Genomic DNA, 27,262 nt, shown 5'->3' on the forward strand with positions numbered 1-27,262 from the left:
AGCAGATGCCTGCGTCACCTGATTGCTTCGCAATGGAAGTTGCTCATCTTCAACGGCAACTGTTGGTTCAAACAGGTGCGAGACTCTGTCCAATCTGTTTGTACCGCAGGTTGTCGCTCGTTACCAGACCACCACATGTGACAAAGGCAAGCATTATGCCGTAAGATGGTTCGTAGCCAATGTATAATGTATTGTCAACCTCATGCGGTGACTGATTGCTGTTTAATCTTGCTGTTATGCCACTTGGTTACGGTCGCAGTTTTATGTTTTTCGAATATTGCGGCCTGGTCGGTTGCACTGGGAAGCAGCCTCTCGTAGTAAGCATTTGATCCTGCAGTCTGCACAGCGACATAGACTCCCAATTTACGCACACCGTGATTCGTGCTCCCCGTTCACCCTTTCCTGCTGCAGCCATGGGCAAATTGTGCCTCTGGCGTTTCTCGGCTGCGATTAGGCATGAACGGAGACCAGCATAAGTGCTTACATGGTCGGACGTGTATGAAGTTGGGTGGAAAGGCCCGTAAAAGTGGCTGATGAAGGTGATGCCCACGAAAGCGACTTGTCCATATTGAGACAATGTGGGACACCAAGTGTGAGCCACACATTAGCGGCCTCCAAAAGAAAAGAAACATGCAGGCTGGAAAGGAGTCAATGCTAAAATGATGGGTAGTCCATGTCGCTGTGTAGGCTGCGGCAGCAGATGCCTGCGTCACTTGATTGCTTTGCACTGCAAGTTGCTCATCTTTAACAGCGACTGTCGCCGCAAACAGGTGGGACACTCTGTCCAATCTGTTTCTGCTGCTGGTTGTTGCTCGTTAGTAGACCACCACATGCGACGAAGGCAGGCACTACGCCTGTAGGTAGGCAGCTCAATGTACCCTAAGAGACCCGTGTATGTGAATGCTCACTGTTGCCATATGGTTCGTCGCCAATGTATAATGTATTGTCTGAACCTCATGCGGTGACTGATTGCTGTTTAATTTTGCTGTTATGTCACTTGGTTATGGTCGCAGTGTTATGTTTTTAGAATATTGCGGCCTGGTCGGTTGCACTGGGAAGCAGTCTTTCGAAGTAAGCATTCGCTCCTGCAGCCTGCACAGCGACATAGACTCCCAATTTTCATGCACCGTGATTCGTGCTCCCCGTTCGCGCTTTCCTGCTGCAGCAATGGGCATATTGTGCCTCTGGCCTTTCTCGGCCGCGATTAGGCATGAACGGAGACCAGCATACGTGCTTACATAGTCCGATGCGTATGAAGTTGATAGCCAGATGGTTGGAAAGGCCCGCAAAAGTAGCTGATGGAGGCGATGCCCACGAAAGCGACTTGTCCATAGTGAGACAATGTGAGACAGCAAGTGTGAGCCACACATTAGCGGCCCCCGAAAGAAAAGAAACGTGCAGGTTGGAAAGGAGTGAACGGCTAAAATCTGGGGTAGCCCATGTCGCTGTGTAGGCTGCGGTAGCAGATGCCTGCGTCTCCCGATTGCTTCGCAATGCAATTTGGGCATTTTTAACGGCGACTGTCGCTGCAAACAAGTGGCACACTCTGTCCAATATGTTTCCGCTGCTGGTTGTTGCTCGTTAACCTGACCACCACGTGCGACGACGACGGTGAGCCGTTTACGAGCTCGCGTCAATGATTCCAGCGTATCTCGACATGCAAACTTTATTTCTGCTATTCCACGAGAATGTACACTGCTTGTCTTCTGCCAATAAAGTCGCGCGTTCTGTTCACTCACTTGTGGCTTGTTTGTATGGGCGTCAGTAGAGGCTCTTGGCAATTAGAACGCACCACCTACGCGGCAGCGAAGGCATTGAGGCATGCCGCATAGCCTGCAGAGCAAGCACGGCGCGTACCAGCGTACGCGACCGGCAAAAAACGGCCATATTGAATTTTGCTCTAAAAAAAAAAAGTGCACTTCCGCTTCCGGTTTGAGCAACGTCATCTGGCGTCCCCCAAAGTAAGTTCCATGCGCTGCCGCTGCTTATTTTCGAACCACGGCGGAAGGTACAGTTTCCCTTCTCTAAGTTTGTTCTTTATTCTATGGAACACCTATACAAACTTAGAGAAGGGAAACTGTACCTTCCACAGTGCTACGGAAATAAGCATAGCGGTGGCGTCGTGAACTAAAGTATGCGACCACAGGTGGCGCTGTACAACAGGAAACGGAAACGGGGTTTTGCACACGCTTTACCAGGTGTTCTGTGGCTTTACTGGGTTTCTGGCTGCTGCGCCTCGATCGTGCTCCCGCCAGTTTAGTTGCTGTGTAGCAAACGTAGCGCCTACATATTCATGTAGGCGCTACGTTTGCCACACAGCAACCAAACTGGCGGGAGCACGATCGAGGCGCAGCAGAATACATGTGGCGCTGAGTCATATCGAGTTAAGGCACACTCTAAACTGACTTTTAAGGGCATCCCGAGCGGTTTTTCGTTTATTACGCCGCCGTTGCCCTGAGTTAAATTGTGCCGCCGCGCTCCAGCTGTTGCATTTCGTGTAGGGCTACTGACAGAATGCGGTTTCCAGGTGGCACGATGGCCTCGACTGGAATAAACGCACACGACACCAAAGATTGAGTAAGCCTGAAAATATTTTATTTGCATTTTACAAGTACAACAAAAAGCACACGTCTACGCATCCACACAAACGCGGTTACATGGTCAAGAACATAGTCAAGAAATGGCTCATTAATAAGGGTAGCACAAACGCACAAGAAAGAAGACCTAAGCTACAAAACGTACGGTCGGCTGCTAAGTATAATAATTTCCCTGTCACCGCGTGTCACTTTTATACAGCATCTTTACAGCACTACCAGGCCGGGTAGTTTGGCGGAAAGAACGCAACCGCTTATACGGCCGTCAGCTGCCTCTTCCTTACGGGTGTCATAATTATCCTAATCTCCGCATCAACGTCGTGCAAGTTCGCATACAGGTATCTGTATCTGAACCATATGTGCCAGCTTAATACACGTGTAGTGAAATTATGATAACCACTGCGTCTTATCAAACGTATTGGTTTTGCAAATGCGCATTACAGCTGACGGAACGACATACTGTAAGTGAAGCACAAGAGAGCAAGGACAAAAGGAGGATACAACACTTGAAGAAATGAAGAATTAGTAGGCATACAGCAAACAAGCGATGACGGAGAACACACAATGATGCATCGGGTGTTCTGTGACATCGGTTTGCGTACTTGCGGTGTTATGGAGATCAACGGCATAAAAACGTACCTTCAAGCGTACTCCCTCAACCTCCGCCGCATTCATTATGATAATCAACGCCTAAACAAAATGAGGCACTATTCTTTGCCAAGAGTAGACCTTTTTACAGCAAGTCTATGTAATGACTCGCAGACGAAACCAGCATGCTTTCGAAAATGTTTTACCGCCGTAGTATTCGAACGCCAACGGCCAGGAAACGCATCGATACCAATAGGCTGTCGGCTGTCGGTGGTTAATCGAGCACAAAAACTTTGACGCTATGACTAAAAAGCAGCTTCAACAATCAAATTTTTAAAAAATCAACTGCCTATTTGCCTGAGGTAAAAAAGCATCCTTAGACACCTCGATTGTTCATGTCAATCGTTTGTGTAAATTAAAAAATTCAGCATGTTTAGCGCCCCTAGCAGAGAAAGCACAAATTAAAGTAGTCGACCAAATTACAGTAGCTCCACTTACGCGCTTACGCTGAAACGCGCCTCGATTGATTTTTCGCCCTCTGTGGCCATTTGTTGAACTTGAGAGTGTGCGGGGCCTGGCCGCGTTCGCTTGAAACGGCAGGAAATGGTTAATTATATCATAGTATTACGCTCCTATTTTGAATGAGCAATCGCGCCAGCAGCGCCCAATAGCGAAACATTTTTATGGCTATCTATGACTACAGCCATGCTACAGCATTGGCTTGAGTAACGTTAATGATGATGATCGTGATTTATTGTAAATGAAATGAAGCTGATCACTTTTGATGAGGATGTTCCGCTTTTACGTTGGAGGGAAGACGCAAATAACGCACATTAAAAGAGCTCCTCCTCCTGTTCCTCTGTCTCGTTACTTTATTGTTGCGGCTAGACTGTATGCGTACAAAGTCCTGCATATAACGCTGCGCATGTTCGGAAAAAAAAAAAAAAAAGAAATAGGTTTCTCCTCGAACCCACTGCATTTGGCGTTAATTAAGATAGCATTAAATTATTCGAACATATGACATTTGGTGGTAATTAGGGCAAAGTTAAGGTACAGGTACAGTAAATTAAGACAAACCCTCGACCTGTGGTGGGAGTCAAAACCACGACATCAGGTATTAGGGCGAACTGAGACACTGCTAATTACGGTCGAGTTAATTAAGGCACTCGAACCCACGACCTTTGGTGGCAGAAAACAATAGGAAATGCATTCGAAAGAGAATGACAATTTAAAGAATGTCTTGTGAGCACCGGGGCTTTCGCCTTCATCCTCTTTAGCGCATGCTAAAGTGACTGTCAACATTTTCGGACGAGAACCGGCTTATTCAGCATGGTATGGCCGATGGCACTGTCAACATTTTTATAGCCCTAGCACTCATCAAAATGGGAAAACTGGGCTCATAAAATCGTAAATCGGTATTTTGATCCGTGTGAATCAGTACAAATCCTGCAATGGCTACATGAAAAAAGTGAGGCCGGCGTTGCGCGTACCCGGTGGTTCGAACGGGTGCGTTGCGTTCACCCAAATAGCCAACTAAAACTGATTTGGCTTGGCTCCCGTTGGATTTTTAAAAGGCGGCGGTGGTGCGCTTTGGACATTTCTTGTGAGCGACTGTGAAACGGTGTAAATTTCTCTATGGTGAAACCTTTTCTAGGTGTTTCTGCGTTGTATTTTTGATTTAAGTTGTCTTCGCTGCCGTGGTTAGTTTGTTTGGCTGGTTAGTACATGTGCAAACGGTCTTTTGTGATGTTCTGGAGTTGTGGAAGGTCGTCGCCCCTATTGCAAGTACTTGCGTTGTCGCGACATCATTCGAACACTATACGATCAGAGCAGAAACAAGTGCTATAACCTACCCCGGTGGTCGCGTAGGCGTCAGCTCTCGAAGTATTGGGCAATGCACGGTGGGAGCCCGTTTTATCTGTGGATGCGTGCTTGCACCAACTCTGACGAAACTCTGATCATTCGGGACCTATGAAAGCAGTGCTGTGTTGTTTTTGTACCCTGCTTAGTTCGCCTGTTTACATACTCGCCTGAATGTGTGCTATTGTGATTTGTAAGTTTTCCCCCGTCGGTCTGTACCAGATACCTCGCATGCAGCTGCTTGTCACCTGTGGTCGTTTTATAACTTTGCTGCATAATTTTGTCCTTAAGTCGAATAAACTTGGGAAGGAAATCGTGAAGCTTTACTCTCGGAAAGCGCTTGTACGTCCATAGAATTTACAGTTCAAATGCAACACATGTCCTCATTTAAATTTTAGAAGAATTTATGATTTCAGTAAATTGAAATTGCAGTTAAACAGAATTCAATAACTTGAAGATTTCTATATGCACACCAAATAAGTTCTGCAAAGTAAAACGGTTTGTTCCATTAAAGTTTAATATATGGAGGTCTAATTGTACAAAATAGTGGTTGATTGGATACAGGGTGTGCATATTCACATGCCTGCTTCCTTAGTCAGTCGTTACGTGCCGGTCTACTTGGGCAATAAACCAAGCAACAATGTTAATGTTTTCGAACTGTTCATATATCGGGAGCACACCAAGAAGGGGATCTAAAACCTCCAGGCATATGGTGACTTCTGTTCCAAAAGAAAAAAAAGTAATAGTAATAATGTGTACAGTGGCATAGCAGAGTAAACAAACAAAAAAGCTGTCTTTTTAAGACAATGCTACATTTTTTTTCTTCCTAATTACAGACGCCGTGCAAGGTGTTCTAGATCAGTTACAATATTTGAAAATTCATTGTGATGGGCCAGTCTGTTTCCCTTAGTGTTATAATGGCCTCGTATTCTTGCGAAGTTAATCATATTACTCCTGTATCCTTACTACATTGAACTCCTGAAATGTTTTATCCCGGCCACTGCTCCTCATCCACCATGCTTCTTCTGCTTAATAGTTCTCAAGGCGATTATATGGCCCTCCTGTCCCTATTATTCAGGCAGAGAAACAGATCCACATGGCCATCACAAACTAATTTTCACTTGCACATGCCCTGACGTTCAAAACATTGCAGTTGAGCTAGAAGCTTGAATCAAGCTAGAAGCTAGAGGGAAGCTAGAATTAGCACTAGTGAAATGTGAAGGTTGTTGGCAAAGGTGCCCACAGTGTGTGAGGCCAGAGTTTATGCAAAGATAAAAGTTTTGAGAAAAATTATATAAATTTTGCAGTTGATATTGTTGTTTTATTAATGCTGCTCTTGCTTTAGTTATCCTTTCTTTTAGTCACCATATGTGTTAAGTGTCACAGCATTTGATATTATAGCGTTGACATATATCAGTGGGGGGGGGGTCCTCATCTGGATAGTTCATTTCTAATGCATACACTTTTCATGGCTTGTTCGCGTTGCCAACATCTACTGTATTGCTTTGTAATTAAAACCTTGCACAATTGTTTTTCACACAAAAATAAAACAAGCAGTCTAAAAATGTTCCTTTGTATCATGCAATATAGCGTCCTCTCACCTAAAGCTGTATGTTCTCGAGACACAAGTAAACAGCTACATGTTAGCTGCAAAACCTCTTAAATTAGCAACAATATTGAATATATTGAGACAAAAATAATATCTTGGTGAACATATTGCTGCAGATGCTGACCAGCACATGAGTAGTGCTTCTTTTATTACAAACATTTAATCACCTTGCAGAGAGTGTGTACCACTTAAATCACAATCATTTTATTGAGATATTTTTGTGTCATTTGCATGTGGCAGAAGCAGGAAATGGTAAGCTGACTCTGCCTTAAAGCAAACATATGCATGAGAAAGCGCTTAAAGCATTACTTGTTCAAACCGAGGCTTTGGTGCCTACACTTCACGACGAAGAGAGTAAAATGTGAGGTCATTTACCCAGTATTCTGAAACAATCAATGACTGGAAGCTTCATTCCACTGAGCTGAGCGCAGTGCCATCCCTCGACTGAAGACGACGCTGTGTTTCACAGTAATTGACATGAAGTTTAATTAAAGCTAAGCAAACGCCTCTGTCAAGGAGCGGGGCTGCTGTGCATTTGAATCCAGGTGGAGTGTTGAGTGGAGAATACGGGAGTTAGTCATCTTTACCTATCCTCGAGCCTCTTAAGACATTTCCTACAACATTTAAGCTCAGCCTTTCTGTTTTCTTACAACGTGGTTATTACAGGTGGTACAAAACATTCCATTGTACAGTTTGTATAATTCTTTGGGGAAACATCCATCACCTCACTAAACAGGAATAGGCTCAACAGGTTCACTGGTATCATCTATAGTGTTTCCATCCAAGACCTATTGCTATTATAAGGCATTGCAGACATTCAGTGACGTAGCCAGAAATTTATTTCAAGGAAGGATTCTCCACTGGCCACTACCACTCCCCCATCACCTCTCTTTCTTGCACTATATAAATGTGTGGAGGGTTTTACATCACACCAAGACAAACTCCTAGCACTCCCCGGACAGGACGATGAGCAAAACGTGAACAAGGTGAATGCAGGAGCCAACGTTTCGACAAGTGGACTTGTCTTCTTCAAGGCGACATATGCTTTCCTCGCCACAGTATATATAGGTGGGGCCCCTCCAAAGGGGAGAGGGCGTGAACAGGACTGCCGGACAGGACTGCTTTAGCAATGAGGATGCACATTTTTACGTTGCCAAAACAACTTTGCTTAACTTCTGACAAAAGTTTTTCATTGCTGAGGCATGCAGCCACTATGCTTAAAATTATGCTATCATCCTTGTGCTGTTTTTAAAAATGATTATATTAAAAATAACATTTTGTTTACAAATTGATGTATTTATATAATGTATATTATGACCTAGTTGGTACATTACTTAGGAAAGCGAACTGTGCTAAAAACATGACAGCGCTCTGTCTTGTGTCTTCTTGTTTGCAGCCCAGACTTGTTGCAGCCCAAGTAACAGTGGAGGTCAGCATTATTTTCTTCCCAGATTTGCTAGTGAGTGGTTCAGCCATGGCTGTGTATGGAAGAGAGCGGGCACTATTTTGCAAGTCGCCTATTACTTAATTGCAGGCATTATGGGCATGCTTCCCTGACACCTGGCTATATTAAAGACTGCAGAGCAGCAAGCACAGCACATGCTATGACAGGGTAGGTGAATCTCAGCTAGGGCAACTGGCCACGGCCATCTGGTGTTGAGCGATCGAGCAGTAATGAGACAATCCCCCTATGTTCCATAATTTTTCACTTAACTTCATTCTTGGTGCCCTTAATGCGCGTCATCACCCTAGCCCCCTTACCGTATCCACCTCCCCACTCCCTGCAGCTCTTTGAAACTCTTTTCAGCTAATCACTGTCGCAATTTTCAACATTCACGGGGTTGTTCGAATGACACAGCATTCTCTAACATTCCTATATTTATGTTTCTGTGTGGACATCGAAGCCATTCACCTAGCTCCACTAGTTTGTTGTGGCGGCTTCTTAGCTTCCCTGGTCCAGCACCCCGTCCTTGATATAAATTGCCGCGCGCAAGTCAACATACTGTAGGCCTTTCTTTCTTGTCCTGTTTTCTCTCCATTTTTTCATTCTTAGCAGTGTGTACAAACTAGCCTGAGAGCAAGCTCTTCTGAAGTTTATTAACATAATGAAAGTCAGAGTCAATGGAAAGTAAAAGAAAAAAAAAAGGTGGGGGGGGGGGAGTGTTTTTTATGAGTTTTCTAAACAAGCAAGTTGTAATATAAGTAAGTTGTATAATAGCAAGCACCAAGTATGGAAGAATAAAAAACGCATTTGCACTTCTCGTCTGACGAAATTTACTGTGCTTTTACAGAAATGAAAATCATTGAAAAGGAAGGAAGTGTTTACGTTGAGATATGAGCACGTAATCTGTAAGCCTTGTAAGTTTATGTCAAGTAAAACAACATGAAATCCTGAGAGATTGAGCTTCTTAAGTACACGTGTTATAATAGAAACACCAACCTTCTTCAGGATGATAAAAGCACTGAAGATCAAGGTTCTCCACGTAGTGGAAACATTGTTAAATCGGTTAAGATGTGAATGTGGGCAAGTTGGTAACAAATTTCTAACTTGCTAAAGCACATTACTGTCCTCATCGAACTAATAACTATAGTTTCTTGTACATGTGTCTTGATCACATTCAGCACAACATTATGCATTTTTATCTTTCTTTAATACATTCTGTAGCCCCTCAATGGATTCAAGATGCTAGAAACCTATGTTGAACTACAAAGTGCTTGCCATTAGAAAAGACAAGAAGTCAGTTTCTGTGTTAGAAATATTTATTAGTTAGAGAAAGGCTAAAATTTAGTATGAACATTAGCCATGTTTTGAAGTTTTCATCCTACTCATTTTACAGTTGAAGCTAGCTTGCTTCTCAGGTTACTTGTGCTTAGAAATAAAGCACAACAAACAGATGAAAGGCTTGCCGGGGCGTTATCCACAGAAAGTGGTCACTTTTCTCACTCTCACCGTAGTGTTTGGGCTACTGCTGGTACTGTTGGCCGCATAGCAGCCAGTGCAGCCAGTGCCACTGAGTGTCGTGTACCAATGTGCCAGTTTTTCTTAGCATGATGTGGACACTCCTCCCACGAGTTTCTTTGATGTTGTCTTGACGAGGGCCGAACAGTGAATGAGCCAGTTCATCTTGAAATTTTATAATTGCTGTAGAGTTTCCTTCAAGCATGCCACGAATGTTCCACACATTTATGATGGCATTTCCAACAAGCAACTCAACAGCTACCTTTCTGTACCACTTGAGTCCTTTTCTAAGGCAGTTGTGGTATAACGTCATTTGGTCACTATAGTCGACGCCCTTTTTTGCTGCATTGTAATCGAGACTGGCCTGATGTTTCATGATTGGTGCGCAGTCCCTTGTTTTCTTCCCACTGTCCACCATATTGCTTCATATTTGGCGACAGATGTGAGTATCAGAACAGGCCTCTTGTCCATCCACTTCAGTGCCTTCACTCCATTTTTGGACTGAAGTCTGGTAACACTGCCATTTGCAACCTTTACTTCAGTGAGATCTTTTGGCAGCCCTTTCCTCGCTGAGCGAACTGTGCCACAAATGAAAGTGTCTTCCTTTAGAAGGCGAAGAGTGAGCGGCAAGCTCATGTAGAAGTTGTCTACGTACAGCGGGCACATGACTTCCTTGTAATTTTGCAGGAGTTTCAAGCATACAACTTCGGCGTGTTCGATGCCAACTGTTCAGTCATACTTTCTGGCATATACATCAACCTTTAGCCTGCAACCGTCTTTGGTACATGCCTTGAACAGCCTGACTCTGTAAGAACGAAAGTCTGCCATGCCATGGCACTATTGTTTCATCTATCATAACCTCCTTTCCCGGCTCAAGCACAGTGGCAAAAATTTTGGTTCAATTTCTCTACCAGAGGATGGATCTTAAAGACATGATCCTGCAACTTTGCAACCAGTTAATTGTCTGCAAAATGCCGGAACCTCAAAAGTAGGGAAAAGGCGGTCACGGCTCATATTTTGACGAATGAGTTCAACACCATGCAGGTTACTTTTTGCCCAGTAGTGACTCAGATAGGAAGATGGACGAGATTAATACAAATTGGTATTCCAACAAATGCTTTCGTTTGTTGGAGATTGGTTTCCATCCAATTTTTCAACTTTGCTTTAGATTTAGGAGTAGTTGACTTCAACACTTGTTGTGTGAACCTGTTTGTTTCATTGGCCATCATTTGCCAAATGTCATCCGTAATAAACAGTGAACATAAAGATGGGGCATAACGGCTAGATGGCAACTGAATGATAGTGGGTGGCCTAGAGTGCGCTGTCACACTAGGCGAAGTGGTTGTTGCCGGTGTCCATTTCTCTAGAGATGGGCTGAGAGAAATGAGATCATCGTATCCTGAATCATTCACTTCAGAATCATCAGTGAGGTCTGACTCTCCATTCGACGTGCTGGCTGAGGTCTGTGATGGTTCGTAAACACTATCTCTGTCGCTGATTTCACTGTCTGTCCACTGCTGAACATCTGACACTGAAGCACTTGACTCATCCGCTGGTGATTGCGAAGTTGCTGGTGCATTCTTCTGGCCCAAAACTAAGTTTATTTGTTTCCTCTGCATTGTGCTTTTTTTTTTGCATCCGTAAGGGGCATGAGGATCTATCTATTAGACACGGTGAAAAGTTTGGGAGTAGCAAGAAAAATGTAGGTACTTATTCCAACGGCACGTATTTCAAAAACTGCGGCGAAAAGTTTGCAAGAAACCCAACTGAGAAATGCGCCGCCACTCCACTCTCCGAAACAAACATGCCACCCCATGTCCAATGCAATAAATATATTAGTTGCAATTTCAAACCTCAGATGGCAACACAAGAGCGAGAATTCTTCCGTGTGGGTCACTGGTGAGTCACGACGCACACAGCATAAAAACGTTTCATTGAGTGCATCGTGGATTGCCAGTGGGTCATAGCATTTAACATCAGACAAGTAGTCTACTGGCTATCTATAACCTCACACAACAAAAATCGTACCTCTGAGTTCAAGTGTCATAATGTTATCGCAGCAGCAAGCAGATGAATGCCCCTAACTTTGCTGCTGCATAGGAGGAGCACAGGCTGTGCTGTGATGTCATTCAGAGTGACACGTGACTTAGATCCAAGGCAGCATCAGTTATTTGTTGAATCTGTTGCTTCAGTGGACTAATTCAAGTTTCGAGAAATGATGAAAAATACAACCCGAATGTCTGGGTGCTTTTGTTTTACTTCGCACTGTAGCAAGAGAGATGAATTTCCGTTTCGTCTCCTTTTTCCGACGTTTGCACGCGCGCAGAGAACGAAACTATACGTGATTGTCTACTAGCTGTGTTCCAGCATTGCGATCGTGCTCTTTCATCCTCTCGCGTTTGCCTCAGTGCTGGGGCACTGACTTATACGGCTAATCACGTGTTCTCGTGTAGAGCGCGCATTATCGTCCGCTACAGGAAACGAGACGAGCGCAACAGCTCGCACGAAACCGTCACCGGAAGTGTGCCGGTGACGGTGAAGAAAAGAAGACGGCAGGGTATACCCGCCGCGCGATACCTCGGCTCCGGTGTGGGAGAACGCAGTGAAGGAAATTCGCTTACACAGGCGAAACGGGGAAAGTCGAGAGAGTGTTTATATAAGCGGCGACGCTCGCCTCCTGAAATCATGTGTTCGCGGCACTTCAATCATTCTCTCTCTGCTGTTAATGAACCAATGAAAAATTCTTGCGGTAGAACACTTCTTAGAGGGCACGTAACAACTTTCAGCGTATAACCAAAATTTGTTATGTAGCCTGTGAGGGACCCTTTAAAACAAACTCGGTAAAAATCGGGTGTGCCGTGGGATGTTGTTACAGCTGCGTCGAGCTTCACAGCCCTCTACACAAGCATTGCTGTGAAGCCTGTGGCAGAAATAGAGATTTATTAAATCACAGGACTGCATAGAGCGCACTCTCGTGTTGTGCTACGTGAATTAAATAATTGGTTTCCTGCCTGCATAAACGTTTGCATCTCGAGTGAATTTCCAGCACACCGTATAATAATGTGCAGTTCCGTCGTACTTCGCAGCACTACACACAAGCACTGCCGTAAAGCTAGTGGCAAAAGTACGATGTCATGAAACCAGATCAATGCATATACCACGCTCTTTTGGTGAGCTGCGTGAATGGAAACATTGCTTGCCTGCCTGCACAAACGTTAATTGCATCTCGAGTTAATATCAAACAGACCATATAATATGTGCAGCTTTGTCGAGCGCTTCACCGCACTGCATGCAAGCATTGCCGTAAAGCCTGTAGTATAAATAGGGTTTCATGAAGTCAAATCAATGCGTAAACCTCGCACTTGTGGTGTACAAGTTAAACAAAGAATTCGTTGCCATGTCTCCGCAGTAGTTGGTAACGTTGATTTGTGTGAACATATAAGTTCATGTGCCCCATCTACCTCTGTGATGAGAAAATAAGCAAGACTATCATGCAGCTGCTATGTGTCGATGCATAATATGCTTTTTATTACAAGGTGTAGGAGCAGTACATCTTACTGCATGAGTAAACCACTCATGGAAACAGTACGTTCCTTGAACATTGTAGCTATTTAATAGCCTAGGAAGCGCGCTATATTGGAAGTTGCATTTTTTTTTTTTTTCTGTTCGCAAAATTCAATAATTAAATGCTTTTTCTAAAAGCAAATTTCGCAATGATACGTGTGCTGCGTCAGTAAGTTAAGTAGGCAGCATATAATTAGGCTAAACCAGAGGAATATCTGCAGGTAGGGATTTATACAAATGTACAGAGTATATTAAAAAAATGTTTTCTCAAATGTTTTCAGTGTGGAGTAAGGAGTTGCATATGCGTCCAGCGCTGATTTCCAGCGCTTAATTTTTGTTGAACCTTGATGTAACAAAGACGTATACGTAACACTCGGCACTCTACTTTGTTACATCAAAAAATTTTTACAATAGAACACTGCATTCTACTATACGTGCCACTCATGCGCCCCAAAATTTTGGCCCCTCTAAGAAAGTCACTGTTTTAAGTCACTGTTCTCTAAGTTTCGTCCGAAACTTAGATAACGCTACTTCCAACACTCGTGAAACCAGTGCCCACGTCGGCTTGCCGCCTTTACACCGGCCGCAAGTTACTTTTAAAACATGTGGCACGCGCGGGCCGTGTATATGCACTCTGCTGCGCGCGGACAGCCATATGCACGGGCACGGCCGGGCAAGAGACGTCGCGCGCTCTCCTACCCTAGCGCGCGCTTGATCACGGGACGTGGACAGCGCGCATAAAGCTGCCGTCCTTCTCGGCTCACCCTCGCACCCCTTCATTCGCAATTAACCCCAGCATGTGGGATGCAACGGGGCACTATAATTTTTGTCACAATTGGACTTTAAACCAAACATCAGGGCGATGGCGAAAATTCGCTTAGGGTGTCCAAAAATTGCTATCGCAATAATTCAATATGGAGAAAGGTATTATGGAAATTATCTGTGGATGGGTCGAAACCCCCTAATTTCCCAAACACGCATCCATCCATTGGCACGCTGCACACATGGATCCCGCGCGGCACGCTGCATCATTAAGGCGTATCGTTCTTCTCTAGCTCTATGATCATTTCTGCAGTAGTCACTTGGCGAGAAGCTTATTAATTTCCAACCTATGCAATAAGTGTCGTACCTGAATTTCGAAAGTACACGGACCATATATATGTTGGCAAAATTATCGGAACTCACTATTTAGACTCACCAAAATTATACTTAGCTGCTCACTTGAACTCATAAGAATATACTACTCAGCCGAGCTCACTCGGGCTCAAATTCGCGAAAATACTGCTCAGCTGGGCTCACTCAGACTCATGGGATGATCTGAGGTAGTTGACTCATCAGTGAGTTTGCCAGCGTATGACGTGTGCTGAACCACAAACCTGGCTTTCTTGAATAAAAACAGTTGGTCGCTGCAGCTTATGGATGGAAGCATACAACCTCAAGGTGGACCCACAGGGCTCACATAAGTGTAATTCAGAGAGCGCGGCATTGTAAAGGCTGCCACAGTTACCATGCCATGCTGCAGCTCATTTCAATCATGTCAAATGCAAATACCCCTGCCAGCTTTTAGTCAGTCGATCAAATGTGATTGCTATTTATCTCATCACAACACCTCATTTTCCTCATTTCAAAGCCCATGGCTTTGGGTGAATTTTCCTTGGCATCCATTTTGTTACTCTAACAAGTTACCAGTTATCTGTTGCCTATATGAAATTTGAAGTTGTGCACATGTCATGTGGACTCCATGACACTCGTAGTACTGCATGCGTTTTTGCAGTTAGGTCTAGAGTTACAGAATCGCATGTGGGAGTTACTTTAGTTAGCAACTGTAGCTTTGGAACAAACATGTGCATGAGAGGGTGCTAAGTGTTACCTGTCAAGACTGGGAGCACTAAGGCAACTTGTGCAGTAAAGGCATGGGCAGTACGAGCCCACAGATTTTACTAAGTGTGGCTGAGGTGATGCATCTAGACTTCACTATGAAGAAAGCCAAATAAAAGGTTGCCTTTCCATCTTACCTATTCTGGAGCCTTTTCTTGAGCTTTTCTAAAACATTAAGCTCAGCGTGTACACTTTATCACAGCATAATTATTACATGTGATATAAAACATTGTATTGTGCAGTTTCTCCAACTCTTCGTGAAGGCATCTATCCATAGATTAAACAGGAATAGGCTCAATGTTGACATATCTCCACAGTAGCATCTCCAGGACCTCGTACTGTCACATTGCATCACAGACATTATTTAAGTGAACTCCAAAAGTGAAGCTCTTCGTTAACATTGGCTAAAATTGTATCTTTATATAGCAAAGTGATCATGCATAAATCTGTATGTCATGACAGAACACTTCGTTTCTCACGGACTTTAGTTTACAATTGTTTTCAAGTTCAGGAAAATTGTGCAGTGGGCTAGTTGGTTCGACATACTTAACACTGTTGTGCGGAGTGAAGAAGGGACAGGACTTGAGTGAGGAAACAACACACGACACCTGAGCACAAACTATCAACTGGTGATTATCACAAGACAATGATTCTGCTGAAAAGTAGGAACCAAAGGAAAAGAGAAGTCGTGGAAGCATACAACCTCAAGGTGGACCCACAGGGCTCATGTGTCAGCCCGCCGTCTATTTCACTCAGCAATAAAGAGATTAGCATAATCGCTGACAATAGAGGGTGTAGGTAGACCGGGAAGAGGACTCCTGTGCATGCGTGTAGGCTTTATGTACGCTTCACTTGCAGAAAAGTAAACCAGTTCGTAGTTTGCGCTCAGGTGTCGTGTTGTTTTCTCGCTCAAATCCCGACCCTTCATCGCTCTGCGCAACAGTGTTAAGTTTTCACGTTGTTCACTATGTGATGTAGAAAGGGTAAAATTGATGGGAAATCCCAATATTCTCGGGCATATTGCGAAAAATATGGCCCAAGTCAAGTGTCATTTTAGGCTTCACTGTCCCCTTTTATAGGGCAAATAGTAATAGTTTGAATTCTATGGACGCTGGTTGCTTTTTCTGACTTAACCTAGGCGGTGCTCAGCTCTCAGTTGAAAGGTAAACAGGAGGACTTGCCACATAAGCAGGAGGTAGCACTCCACACAGACTTAAGCTTAATATACTGCGTGCTTCCACAGCCCTAGAATTGTTCATCCAGGTCATCCAGGTTCATCCAGCAGGCTCACGATGTGGCCGTGAGGCTTGGCCTTCCGATCCCGACGTGGGAGCGGCCCGCTTAGTGATTAATTATCACTACTTGCAGGACCAAATAAAGTTTTCCTTCCTTCCACAGCCCTAGGGGGTTAGTCTGTAAGTGTTGACTAAGTGGACTGTCCATTCCAGTACACGCTGAATGAATAGAGCACGAGAGCCCACGGTGACGATTGCCGCTTGCTCTACCAGCTTATAGCTCTACCTAATCAGTGTGTGCTGAAATAGTCCACTTAGTGGATCCTCACAGAATCCTTCCCGACTGATGTTTGTGTTGGTAGGTTGCAAGCATTGCACTTTCTTTCCTTTCATGTGGACAGTTCCCACATATGGATGTCATTTAACATATTGTATTCATATTGCCTTTGATCTATAAATTTCTAATTCATGCTTATAACCAGGCCTACCAGCTCTTGTCCTGCATATTTATATAGCCTTCTCATTTCTGCATCAACACTGCACATATTTATAGCAAATTGGAGTCATTCTCCATTATACCCTCAAGCACTTGAAGTAGACACTGCAATAACCCCAAGGGAGGGGGGACAGTAACGCAAAAACCTTATTGGGCTTGTAGTGCTGCTGAAGGATGCACACATACCATGTATGCTAATATTCTCAGCAGACATTCCAAAGTTTGTACGAGTTCGACTTTAGCTGGCTAAACTGAATGATTTATATTGAAGGCAATTCTTGCAATACTTGGTCAAACTGAATGAAACTGGACAGCACAATTAGCTGTGTTCATCTACCATTTATACAACTGCTGCCCCGAGCATTTTGCCTGTTACTTTGCCTTTCGTTTCTGTACTATCAAGTTCAAGTACACATGTACTTTATCACTGTACAAGTAGAATGGCTTCAAGGCTTTTCCTGGGCATTCAACAGTCACTATTTATTCCTATAAACCTTCCTGCATGTGAAGACAAAAAAAACTTATTAATTCATGCTGGAAGTATAAAAAGACAGGTATTTGCACAGAAAATGTTTATTTTGAGCACCGAGGTTCTTGCTGATGTAGATATGGTGCTGGCTCCCTCCTTGCCCGAAGCATGTGCTTGCTGTACACAGCACCAGATGATGGCTTCCTAGGTCAAAAGATCAAATTGAAATAAGAGGCATTTTGTTTTAGCTCTGAAAAGAGAAAGCAGGATTGAGACATTAACATGTATAAAAAATACTTGCCTAAAGAAAAATTAATACACAAGCAAATTCACTAAAGAGGTTCACTTTCAAGAGCAAAAGTATGGTTACGATGAAAATTACAAGGACGCTTCACTGCTCATTGAGGTTTCGGTTCAGTAGTTGTTGAGCCACGAGGGTTAGCATGCTACATCTTGCATATTATGTTTTGTAGAACAATATTGCACTTTGAACAATGTAGTGCCTATTTAAATGTACTGACAAGAAATGCTGAAACTCCAGGCTAGTTTGGTCTGCACAAGATATGATACAGACACTGTACTGCATTCATTTAGTGTTTTTCTCACTGATCTCATACACAAAGGTCATTCACACCTATCCTACATGAAATGCAGTTTCTTTGAAGCTTCATCTAGTCCTTGAATTTGCTGCATGCTTATGTCTAAGGGAATTCGTTTGGTTCCTTTAAATGTAGTACATCTAAGCAACTGCTATCAAATGCCCATAGTGTTCCCTTGCATGTACAAAACATTTTTGGCCCTTTCAATGCACAATACTCATTACATTTGACACTTGGGACTCGTGCAAGGCGCCATTTAGTATTATATGCTTGTCCACATCTGATAATACCTTCATAGCTGGGTCATTCCCATGCCAAATGCCTTGGTTATTACTGTGACCATCTCACACTTTTCCTTTAGAATCTTCTTGCCCACTTTTAAGGAAGCATCCCACGACACAATGTCTCCATCCTAGTGGTGCTATGGAGTTAACTTATGTGCTAGTTGTAGCAGATGACGTCAACTGAAGGCCACTGAAGATAAAACTTTCTGTGAGAATTCCTTTTGCACAATAAATGCAAACAATACAGAATAGTCAAAATGTAGTTATCTGGCAAGACTGGCTGCATCCATCATCTTTGTTTGGTGCAATTATGAGGTGGCTCCATGTTACAAGATGCTAGGCGATTATTGCCATGTGACTGTTCGGGACTCTATAAAACACAAGAATTGCCTTACTCCGGCCTTTCTCTTTGTGCAGCAGCCAACGTTATTATTCGTCCAATCGCACCGTGTACTGTTCGTGTGTCCATAGACTAAATTCTTCACCACATTGTTTTTGCGGTATTTCGTGAGTGACCCATGAACTCATCTTGGGGTGGGACTTCTTTGGCGTCTGCTTCTATCTCTTGTCGTCAGCGCCTCACACAACTGGATGCCACTGGCAATTCTTTTCCTAACTACGAAGAACGCATTCGTCTCGTCACCTCTTCCGATTACGTTCTTTGGCCACCTAGAGGAGAGATTATAAGTGTCAACTCCTGTAATATTGTGGATGGCGGCGTACTCATTCTACCCTATGACCATACCCTATCTCGAGCGATTCTGATTACCCCTGGCCTTATTCGCTTCTCTGAGGGGTCGGCATTGCTTACCGCAATAAACCAAACTCTCGAACCCCAACTGTTGCCTCGTGGATCAACTGTCACTTGAGCTGTTGACACTCATGTCGTTGCAATTGTCACGAAGACAGCTCAGTGTGTTCTTGCGTCTATTACCGTGCGCTTAACAAAATCGTGCGCAAAGATGTTTACCCCGTGTCACGGATGGATGATGCACTAGATTCACTCCACGGTGCTGAATAATTTTCTAGCCTTGACTTTAGACCAGGCTACTGGCAACTACCGATGTACAAATCCGACAAAGAAAAAACGACATTTGCTACCCCTGATGGGCTCTACGAGTTCAGTGCGATGCCTTTTGGACTCTGCAATGTGCCTGACACATTCGAACGCATGATCGATAAGTCTTGTGTGGCTTGAAATGGAAAACCTGTCTGTGCTATCTCGACGACATTGTGTTTTCAACCATGTTCTCACAACATTTGCAACGTCTTGATGAAGTCCTTGCCTCTCTTGCAAATGCTGGTTCGCAGCTCAATACACGCAAGCACGCGCGCGCGCGCACACACACACACACACACACAAATGCAGTTTCGCCAGCAAGGCCATCAAAGTTCTGGGGCACATAGTCAGCAAAGAAGGTATTCGACCGGACCCCGAGAAGCTTACTGCCATCCTCGAATTTTGTGTCCACTGCGTCAAAAAGACATGCACAGTTTTCTTGGACTTGCTTCTTCCGGCACTTCATATGCAACTTCGCTACGCTTACGTCCCCGCTCCATCAACTCCTCGCCAGTAATGCGCCCTTTGTTTCGTCCGACGAATGTGAACATGCTTTCCTGCTTTTGCAACATGCCCTGACGTCAGACCCAGTACTGTGCCACTTTGATCCGACCACGCCCACCATCTTTCACACCGACGTTAGCAATCAGTCTCGGTGCCATTCTACTGAAACGTGACAACACATTCCGCCGCGAACGAGTAATTACTTATGCTAGTCGTGCACTAACCAGTGCAGAGAATTACTACACCATAACCAAGCAGGAGTGCCTTGCTGTTGGGCAGTACAAAAATTTCGCCCATATCTTCATGGCCGCCATTTCACAGTCGTTACCGACCATAACACACTGTGCTGGCTTTCATTGCTAAAGAATTTATCAGGTCACCTGGGTTGCTGTGTGCTTCACCTACAGGAGTACGATTTCAATGTCACCTACAGGGCTGCAAAGAAGCATCAACACACCAATGCTCTCTCTTGCTACCCTCTGAAGAATCATGACGATTCACCATAACCTCTCCGTGATTCTGTACGTCCTGAGTCCTCTTCATTGGCTTTACCCATTATAAACCTCGAATGGCTAAGACACGACAGCCCATCTGTCCTTGTGTCCCACCAACGCATCGACCCATACTGCTGAACTATTCTCCAACGCATGGAAGATTCTTCGTCACCGCCAAACGCCTGACTTCGTCGACAACTTAAACAATTCAAGCTGCACAATGAGGTTTTACATCGCAACATTTATCACATCGATGGCAACAAATGGGTCGCGGTCATACCATGTTCTCTGCAATGTGAGGTGCTTGAAGCCTTTCACGATCATGCGACGACTGTTCATCTAGGCTACCACAAGACTTACAACAGAATATGAAGTCGCTGCTCCTGGCCTGGCCCATCTTCAGCTGTTGCGAAGTATGTTGCACCCTGCGTTCATTGTCAAAGCCGCAAACGACCAACAGCTCCTTCTGGCTCTTTACAACCTCTGCCTTGTCCCGCTTTGCCTTTTGAAGCAGTTGGAATAGACTTGTACGGTCCTCTTCCCACGATCTTACATGGCAATCGTTGGATTATAACGGCCATAGACCATCCAACACGCTATGCGGAGACAGCATCTCTACAATCCGGGACTGCTGCTGAAGTCGCCGATTTCTTTCTACACAACATTATCTTACACCGCAGCGCTCCGCGCGTTCTCCTCAGTGACCGCAGCAGTCTTCCTCTCTTCTATCCTTACCGAAGTTCTGTGCGCCTCTAACACAATTCGCAAGACGACTTCCAGTTACCATCCGCAGACCAACAGCTTGACAGAGTATTTTCACCATACCCTCTCTGACATGATTGCGATGTACATCCGCCCTGGCCACACGAACGGGGATGCAATCCTGCCGTTCATGACATTCGCCTATAACATGGCTACGCAACGTACTACTGGCTTTTAACATTCTTTCTTCATCTATGGCTGTTCACCAAGTTTCATTCTTGATGTATCATTCCTTTCGACTCCTGTACCCCCATCAGTTCCTTTCTTGGAACAGTTTGTGTCTCGCCTCGCGGAATGCAGTCGCCTCGCCCCCATTAACACAGGCGTCTCCCAGGACGCTCGCAAGTTTCGTTACGACTCGACCCACTGTGCTGTGACTTTTTCTCCTGGTGACGAAGTTCTTTGGACTCCTGTGTGCGTTCCTGGCTTATGCAAAAAATTTCTGGTGTTTTATTCGACTTTCCGCGGTCGTTGAGCAGACATCACCTGTCAATTACCATGTCTCGCTTGTTAGAACGCCACCCGATTCCCGTTGCTGTGGCACAGAGATAGTGCATGTCTCCCGCTTAAAACCAAGTACTTGACGCATTTTATAGTACTTACGCGCAGCCAGGCGGCCGCTTCCACAGCGAGAGAGAATTAGCATGGGCACAACACATGCCTGACTTTCAACTTCATCATCTGCACATCTTTTTCATCTGCATATATCATCACTAGCAGCACAGTTTAATCCTCGAGGTAGTAGTCCGAGCTTGGCTGGAATAAAGCGGTTCCTTATGATACATATATATATATATATATATATATATATATATATATATATATATATATTTCTTGCACTTCAAGAAACTTCGTTTGACCTCGAAGACTTGAGCACTGAAGTAACGGCGCTAAGTATATACAAGACCTCATAGTAGGAGACAGTTCAATTTCACAGCCTGAGTCCCCTTGCTGGTGTAATCTTCCTTCGTGTAATTGTCGCATACTTGGCTATCACCAACACTGCTTCGCCTTTCTGCAAAACTGCAGCCTCTTTTTTTTTTCTGCTAGTCCGAGCATAAGTGCTGCCGCACATGACTGCTGTCGATTCTGATTTCGAGTGAATCTGGCTTGGCCTCATTATGGTTACTGAGTGAATTATAGAGAGAGAGAAATAGAAGAGAGGAAAGGCAGAGAGGTTAACCAGACGCATGTCCGTTTTTCTACCCTGCACTGGAAAACGGGGTATAGGGATGAAGAGAGAGAGTGTTCCACAGCTATCATGCACTAAGATTTAAAAAAAAAAAAAAAAAGTTCCGTTACTCGAAGAAAACCTAGTGCATATTGTTTCCAGTAAAGTGGAGTAGTAGCCAGTAATTCTTTCGTTACTGAGATTTAATTTCGTAATTACAATTATCTAACTTGAGAAGTACTCTCATAATTTTCAAAGTGTCAATGAGGCATTTGTTGGCATCCCAAAATGACATCTAACTGCAGTGTTTTCAGCGACATACTAATTGCGTACAATTTTACCGACTGGAAAATAACCTCACGAACTATGAAAAATACCATGTGAGTGAACTCTCACCCGCATCATAAAGCAGTGCCCTCAAATAAGCTGATTGAAAGTAACTGCATTGCCTATCGCAAACCCGAAGAGACAGCGCACCACCTTGATAATGGTACGGAAGGAGCCCCAACAGCAGGTTTCGCAGCTTCTCCTTTCTCTCTACGTCACACTTATTATCCCTCTCTCAAGGCCGACTGATAAATGATAACAAAAGCACCTTGATAACGCAGCCAAAGTGCAGCTCTGACCACACACGAAATGTGAAGAGCAATGTAATAGGCACAGAATGTTTCAAAATCCAGACTTTGCTCGCACCGCATCGAAAGAGTGCGGGCGAAGTTATATTTCGCACCAGAAACTTGCTTCGGACCAAAGCCAATATAAAGTGAGCGTTTTATTTTTCATGAAAGTGTACACGTGCTGCAAAAACAGGTTCGTGTCAACAAATAAAAGCGAAATAAACACACTGGAAAGCGACCAACTTGTAGAGAAAAGGCAAAACCAATGCGTTCACGAAATTAAATATGCCACTTCTATGAGCCAAACTGGCAATCAGAATGTCGGCACACACACACACACAGACAAAAAAACTGTGTGCTCTTACTATCTATTAATTCGTAAGCTACGTTGAACATCAGCCTAGAGGACGTGTTCAAATAGGTCTCCTTTTGCAGCTACGCAGTACTGTCTATTTTATCACACCTTTAGTGGCTTTCTTGATGACCGATGCCGGAATTCTATGGCAGACATCCGTTATCCTTACCTTGAACTAATGTGACGTCCGTCTAAGCTGACGTCCGGCACAATCTTTCACATAACCCCCAAGAAAGAAACTTAACGGAGAGGTCAGGTGACCTAGCCGGCCTCTTTACAGGCTCGTGCCTTCCAATCTATTTGAAAAGTAGCACCCAACCAGTTTCGTGCTCGGCTGCTGCTGCATGCAGGTGGCCCATCTTGCTGATACAGCAGAAGTGGAAGATGTGACAGCGGGACTTTGCTGAGAAACTCATCAACCACTCCTTCAAGGATTTCGTTCACATAACGCTGTCCATTCAGTGCGTGATTGAAGATGGTACTGATTATTGCACTGGCGTAAATTCCAAACCACACATTGAGCGACCACTGGTACTGGCGCCGATTGCACTGTACTTAATGTAGATTGGAGTCCCTCCAATAGTGTGCGTGAATGACAATGAATGTATATATGATGGCACCTGCACTGTTCTTTTGCGCAAACTCATCATGCCACAAGTTCTTAGTGTCAAGATGTAAAACTTACCAGACCCAGCTTGTCAGTTAACAATATACACTATAGAATTAACGTCTAAGGTTATCACTAAGATGAGTGCTAAAACCCCTTAATGCTTACATAGGACCACAATTCACAAGTGGCTGTAATAGGGTTCCTGAAGCACTCTTGAGCACATGAACATAACTTCCAGCCGGGATATACACGTGCGATGGGAGACAATGACTCGTTACAAAGCCATACACAACACCCTTTCTCACAAAACCTTATAACACTAGTAAAATTTGTTGGCCAAGTTACGATTTATCCTACTTTGAAGCAAGCGCATAAAGAGAACATCCCAGTCTTCATCCACGATTAAATCACCAGTATTAAATGGACCCACCTTAAGGGTTATTTGGCAACAGCATGTGTATGTCCATGCTTGTATCGTTTATTGATTGTCCCGCTCTAGTAGAATGGACGACCACGCAGCCTGATCATGCACTTTGTAATGAAGCTTCTTTCTAGAAAATCACAAATACCGACCGAACACACAACCTTTGTCACATCTGCACAGAGCACTCGAGCGTTACGCTGCGGAGAAAGGTTACCAGAGAATGGCTGTTGACAGCGCAGGGATATTACTATGTAAACAAACGCTGTTTCCCGCGCGTTTAATGACGCCGCAAAGCACTCATTTAGCGACTTCATTCACTACCGCCCTTAGTCGGCGGACGGCAGACCTGAACCATGTGTCAGGAATGTGCGTTTACATTGCGAGATAAATGATGAATACTCCTTATTTTCTCTAAACAAGTGCGCGCACATGCCGCACTTGGGTCATCTGCCATTTACACATTCTGCCGTGTAGCAGCACCGTAACCAGGTAATGTTACGTTTAAGTGATTGTGAAAAAGGCTCTTAGAAGTGTGCAACCGAGCCTACGCCGCGGTAGCCGTCTCGTCCTCGCAACGGACTTTAAACGCCGCAACGGTACGCACACGTGATCCCGAGGTGGCGGAGCAAGTGGCCATAGCCCTAGCAATGCTCGACGATAAGCGAACAACAATATTCAGCGACTCGAGACCGGCCATCAAAGCGTTCGAGAGAGGAGTCGTCTCCGTCAAGGCGTTACGCATTCTCCGCGGCGCTGATCCAAGCACCCTCAAACACCACACCGTCGTCTGGTTTCCCGCCCACCTGGGTCGGATCCCGGGCGCCCCGCCCAACCTCAACGAGACAGCCCACGACGCTGCGCGCGCGCTTACCGACCGCGCCGTCACCCCCGGGCAACCACGTCTCGATGAGTTGGAGGCGAACAGGGACGCCCCAGTAACCTACAATGAAATAACCAAACACTTTTACTTGGGACGACGTCTCTTTCCGCCCCCGCACCCCAAACTAAACAGGCCACAGGCGCTTACGCTACGCTTATTACAGACAGATACCTATCCGAACCCCGCCACCTTACACATCATCTACCCGGACGTCTACCCAGACAATGCGTGCCCCTCGTGCGGGGTCACGGCGACACTCGCACACGTGCTCTGGGAGTGCAGAAACGCTCCGCCCGACTCTACCTCCGACAAGTGGGAGAGGACGATACGAAGTCCGCTCCTAGAAGATCAGCAATGGGCCGTCCAGCAGGCTCGCGCAGCGGCCGCCAGGTACTCCCTGTCGGTCCCTGCGTGGGAGACGCCCACTGCGCGCTGACGTGCGTCCTGCAGGACTTCTATTAAAGTTTTTCCAATCCAATCCAACCTAAGATAAACAGTGTCGTCTAATATGCGTTCTCGGCGCTAGTACACTGTAGCACTGGCTGATCGGTGCGGCGGTCCGCAAGATGCGTCACAAGGAAAATAAGCTGGTAAGGAACCTGGAAATGAAGTATCAGGCAGCCGAAAGCGTAGCTTTGCATAGTAGAGGCACATCGAATGGAAAAGTGAAGTACTTACGATAGCTTACGCTAGTACAAGCCCCAAAAAATAAACGATCCACATCTTTGTCCAGTTGTTTGAGCGTAGCTCACCTTTGAGCTTGCCATTCTGCCGCCAAAACCAAAGACGGATGTGACATCACGGACGCGAAAAACAAAGAATGAATGCGACATCCCGGACGTGACGTTTGGGTGAACCTAACGCCTGCGTTCCGTCGACCGGGTGAACGCAGACACTTTCAAAAAGTGAGCTCAGTAAGCCGTAGCCAAAGCACACAAGTGAGACTAACAATGTCACATCAATGTTACTTTTTATGTATACAATTGACAAAGCTTTATTTCGAAGATGATTGGCACCCAGCCAGGTACATGTATGAAAATATTCATTGCAAGTTCTAGCTGTACACAAACAGGTTAAACGTGGATAAAAAAAAAAGAACTTCAATAAAAAAATTCTTGAAAATTCAACTTGACTAAAACAAAAGTAATGAGAAAAAGGTGTTAACACTCAGAAAATGACTAGCAGTCACAATGCCACAGTTATATTTAAAGGATTAAAACTGATTAGTGGGAGGTAGTAATATGACATACTAATGAATGACCAAAATATGCACGACCTGCATGCCAGCACCTGCATCCGGGGCCACGAGATTCAAGATGGAAAGCCAGTACTTTCTAGCTATTTAAAAATATATATACTAAAGGAAAATCCACACAAGCAGAATCCTGCGATAGAATGTTCATGTTGATAAGCAATTTTCTCAGGCAGCTTTTGACACCACGAAAGTGCAAAAAACATAATGCTGCTGGAGACTTCGAGATAAGCATTGCAAATGAGAAATATCTCTGACCTTTGAAGAGGTGCGCTAGAAACCAAGCGATACAAACATGTCTGAAAATTAACTACCGAAATGTTGCCTAGGCGAACTAAGGTACCAAAAATAGTAGTCAGAAGCACAGCTCCAAATTTCAGTACGCAACTGTGCAGTTCTGCTAGTGTATACGCGCTTGGACCATGGTCAACAGAACAAAAAGGTCGAAAAGACACACCATTGAGGCACACTTCATGCTGCTCACGCGCGGTCAATTTCCCTGCACTTTGCGTCACGAGACGTTCACTTGAGGGATCGTCAGCCGTTTGTGCGCTGGCGCGAGTAAGAGCGGGCGCGAGAGAGAAAATCTGGGGGCTTTTGCTCCTTGACTCTGCCTAGGCACTACGGAGGAGAATTCTTAGCGCGTGTTGTAGGCGTTTGTCCCTAGGCGTGCCGGCATTGCGGAATGGGGTCGAGTTTGTTTACGCTCGGACGCTGGCTGCCGGCGCTGTAAAATAGGCGAAACAGCGGGCACTGATGCCCGATTTGGCGACCGCTGTGTCGGACAGACTGTCTCGCACCTGTGGCGCTCGTGCTAAGTCAGTCGTGGCGGATCATAGCTTTCTTGCGCCTTACGGCAATGTACCTTGCAAATAACAGACAGTTTTAGCAGAGCGTTTGCTTGCGCTCCGCTCCGCACACGTTTCACGCGCGCCGGTGGCTGCACAGAATGCATTGATTTCGCTTATCTAACAAGAGCGCCTTCCAGAGATGCCACT

General features: G+C 44.8%; 1 protein-coding gene and 1 long non-coding RNA gene across 6 annotated transcripts in view; one reads left to right on the forward strand and one right to left on the reverse strand.

Moving 5' to 3' along the window:
- The first annotated feature begins 2,333 nt into the window (after positions 1-2,333).
- Positions 2,334-27,262, forward strand: part of LOC126525047 (uncharacterized) — an 87,740-nt gene continuing 62,811 nt past the window's right edge. For 3 of the 4 annotated variants that reach the window (XM_072287242.1, XM_072287243.1, XM_050173107.3), the window contains exons 1-2: positions 2,334-2,577; positions 8,048-8,080. The gene's annotated coding sequence lies outside the window, so the exon portion shown is untranslated. The remainder of the gene's footprint in view (positions 2,578-8,047; positions 8,081-27,262) is intronic. The other variant, XM_055067495.2, reaches the window with a different exon arrangement.
- LOC129383182 (uncharacterized) lies at positions 17,341-26,636 on the reverse strand. Of its 2 annotated transcripts, none has more exons than XR_008611082.1 (2): positions 25,765-26,636; positions 17,341-18,804 (listed from the first exon to the last, which is right to left on the reverse strand). It is a non-coding gene; the product is annotated as an uncharacterized lncRNA (long non-coding RNA). The 2 variants fall into 2 exon arrangements; XR_008611081.1 differs by having other exon boundaries at positions 25,691-25,777.

Source organism: Dermacentor andersoni, chromosome 3 (genome assembly GCF_023375885.2).
Source record: "Dermacentor andersoni chromosome 3, qqDerAnde1_hic_scaffold, whole genome shotgun sequence".
Lineage (NCBI taxonomy): Eukaryota > Metazoa > Arthropoda > Arachnida > Ixodida > Ixodidae > Dermacentor > Dermacentor andersoni.